Below are 3,587 nucleotides of genomic sequence, written 5' to 3'. Positions count from 1 at the left end.
AAGTATGTTTAGAATGTATATTTAGTTTCCACCACACACACACACACACACACACACACACACACACACACACACATTACACACACACACACACACACACACACACACACACACACATTATTATTACACACACACACACACACACACACACACACACACACACACACACACACGTCTGCATGTTGAGCAGCTGCACGTCTCTTGTCCATCTTCAGTGAGATGATGCTCTTGCTCAAAGCCATTTCATTTGGAGGATTACAGAAGGATGTCTTGATATCTCAGTGGAGGAGAAGAGAGGAAGAGGGAGAACAAAGGAGAGAGAGAGAGAGAGAGCAGAGCAGAGAGTACCACATCGCGTCGGCTAATTTAAGCTGTGCAAATTGATAATAGCCTCTATTAACACACACACACACACACACACACACACACACACACACACACACACACACACACACACACACACACACACACACACACACACACACACACACACACACACACACACACACACACACACACACACACACACACACACACACACACACACACACACACACACACACACACACACTGATATCAACCTCAAATGTAAGACACCGTTCTTTCCACAAGAGGGAGTCCCAGGCTCATTAGAATTCCTGTCCCTCACCCCTTAGGCACAGATCTAGGATCAGCTCCCACTCCCCGCCCCCCAGACCCTCAGATCTAGGAATCAGCTCCTCCTCCCCGCAGTGACCCTCAGCTCTAGGGTCAGCTCCCCCCTGACCTTAACTGTAGGGGGCGAAATCACTAAACTGACCTTGGATCAGCGTGTGGGGAACTAGGGGCTACTCCTACTCTGTCCTGAAGCAGGTGGCTGTGTCTGGGTGTCCTCTCGGCCTCTTATCTGATTAGGAGCCACTAATCCTGGAAGTGGGCTAAACTGCCAGCGGGGCCTACCAGATCTTACCAGACAGGCCACTTTCCTGCTCCCGGCGGCTGAGTGAGGAGGCTTGGGCTAGGCTGTCGACTGGTCAGATTGGAGGGGCCCTGTTTAGCACTGGCTTGCTGCTCCTATCCCACCTGGAAACACACACACACACACACACACACACACACACACACACACACACACACACACACACACACACACACACACACACACACACACACACACACACACACACACACACACACACACTAATCCTTTCTTGACACATAGACAACACTGACACGTACACATCATACACTTGAAACAGTAGAACAGTAGAACAGAGGAACAGTAGAACAGTGGAACAGTGGAACAGCGGAACGGCGGAACGGCGGAACGGGCGGAACAGCGGAACAGCGGAACAGCGGAACAGCGGAACAGCGGAACAGCGGAACTGTGGAACAGCGGAACAGCGGAACAGCGGAACTGTGGAACAGCGGAACAGCGGAACAGCGGAACTGTGGAACAGCGGAACAGCGGAACAGCGGAACTGTGGAACAGCGGAACTGTGGAACAGCGGAACAGCGGAACTGTGGAACTGTGGAACAGCGGAACTGTGGAACAGCGGAACTGCGGAACAGCGGAACAGCGGAACTGTGGAACAGCGGAACTGTGGAACAGCGGAACTGTGGAACAGCGGAACAGCGGAACAGCGGAACTGCGGAACAGCGGAACTGCGGAACAGCGGAACTGTGGAACAGCGGAACTGTGGAACTGCGGAACAGCGGAACAGCGGAACTGTGGAACAGCGGAACAGCGGAACTGTGGAACAGCGGAACTGCGGAACTGTGGAACAGCGGAACTGTGGAACAGCGGAACTGCGGAACAGCGGAACAGCGGAACTGCGGAACTGTGGAACAGCGGAACTGTGGAACAGCGGAACTGTGGAACAGCGGAACAGCGGAACTGCGGAACAGCGGAACAGCGGAACTGTGGAACAGCGGAACAGCGGAACAGCGGAACTGTGGAACAGCGGAACAGCGGAACTGTGGAACAGTAGAACAGTAGAACATTGTCGGAACTGGAAGCACAAGCATTTCGCTACACTCGCATTAACATCTGCTAACCATGTGTATGTGACAAATACAATTGGATTTGATTTGATTTGAACAGTGTACCTCGTTGTTGTTGACCTCCTGTTCTCTCCTCTTTCTTGCAGCCGTCCCATCAGAGCACCACTACTACACTGACAAACAGGATTTCTCTGAATGTAAGTCCTTTCAAATCACTGCCCTCACAACACAAACCTCATGCAGAAACGACTAACATTATAACAAGCCGTAGGTGATAGTATTTTGGTGGGTTATATTGTACTATGTTGAGGCAGAAGGGAGTTCGGGAGAAGTGAGATCATTTGGGGTGGGTGATGTTGTAGTGGGGTTGTGTTGGAATAGGTTGAAGAACAGGTTAAGTGTGGTATTTAGGGGGTTGGGAGGAAGTGGGGACTGGTTGAGTGGGTACGTGTGTGTGTGTTCTCCCCAGTCCAAACGTCCACCCCAGAGTTGCACCATTAGGAACCTAATCATCATCATACCAGGATGACCAGTTTCCATGTAATAATTCTTAGCTAGTCAGTCTGTCAGTCAACCTGACTCTCTCTCTCTCTCTCTCTCTCTCTCTCTCTCTCTCTCTCTCTCTCTCTCTCTCTCTCTCTCTTCCTCTCTCTCTCCATCTCTTCTCTGTCTCTTCCTCTCTCCCATCTCTTCCTCTCTCCCCTCCCCATCTCTTCCTCTCTCCCCATCTCTTCCTCTCTCCCATCTCTTCCTCTCTCTCTTCCTCTCTCCCCATGTCTTCCTCTCTCCCATCTCTTCCTCTCTCTCTTCCTCTCTCCCCATCTCTTCCTCTCTCCCCATCTCTTCCTCTCTCCCATCTCTTCCTCTCTCTCTTCCTCTCTCTCCCATCTCTCCCTCTCTCCCCATCTCTTCCTCCCCATCTCTTCCTCTCTCTCTCTCTCTCTCCCATCTCCTCCCTCTCTCTTCCTCTCTCCCCATCTCTTCCTCTCTCCCCATCTCTTCTCTCCCCCCATCTCTCCCTCTCTCCCCATCTCTTCCTCTCTCCCCATCTCTTCCTCTCTCCCATCTCTTCCTCTCTCTTCCTCTCTCTCCATCTCCTCTCTCCCCATCTCTTCCTCTCTCCCATCTCTCCCTCTCTCTCTTCCTCTCTCCCCATCTCTCCCTCTCTCCCCTCTCTCTCTCTCCCATCTCTTCCTCTCTCTCTCCTCTCTCTCCCATCTCTCCCCATCTCTTCCTCTCTCCCATCTCTTCCTCTCTCCCTCTCCCCATCTCTCTCTCTCCTTCTCTTCCCCATCTCTTCTCTCCATCTCTTCCTCTCTCCCTTCTCTTCCTCTCTCCCCATCTCTTCCTCTCTCCCATCTCTTCCTCTCTCCCATCTCTTCCTCTCTCCCCATCTCTTCCTCTCTCCCCATCTCTTCCTCTCTCCCATCTCTTCCTCTCTCCCCATTCTTCCTCTCTCCCCTCTCTTCCTCTCTCCCCATCTCTTCCTCTCTCTCTTTCTCTTTCCTCCATCTCTTCCTCTCTCCCCATCTCTTCCTCTCTCCCCTTCTCTCTCCCCCCATCTCTTCCTCTCTCCCATCTCTTCCTCTCTCTCTCCTCTCCCC

The 3,587-nt window shown here is 52.2% G+C and overlaps 1 long non-coding RNA gene across 1 annotated transcript in view; it reads left to right on the top strand.

The window, feature by feature from the left end:
* The window catches only part of LOC124027517, a 6,525-nt gene extending 4,321 nt beyond the window's left edge, over positions 1 to 2,204 (top strand). Inside the window, exon 3 of the long non-coding RNA XR_006837420.1 lies at positions 2,130 to 2,204. This is a non-coding gene — a long non-coding RNA (uncharacterized LOC124027517). The remainder of the gene's footprint in view (positions 1 to 2,129) is intronic.
* The last annotated feature ends 1,383 nt before the right edge of the window (positions 2,205 to 3,587 follow it).

This window comes from Oncorhynchus gorbuscha, unplaced genomic scaffold (assembly GCF_021184085.1).
Source record: "Oncorhynchus gorbuscha isolate QuinsamMale2020 ecotype Even-year unplaced genomic scaffold, OgorEven_v1.0 Un_scaffold_3323, whole genome shotgun sequence".
Lineage (NCBI taxonomy): Eukaryota > Metazoa > Chordata > Actinopteri > Salmoniformes > Salmonidae > Oncorhynchus > Oncorhynchus gorbuscha.
The sequence above is the reverse complement of the archived record's forward strand: the minus strand, read 5'-3'. Positions and strand labels throughout refer to the sequence as shown.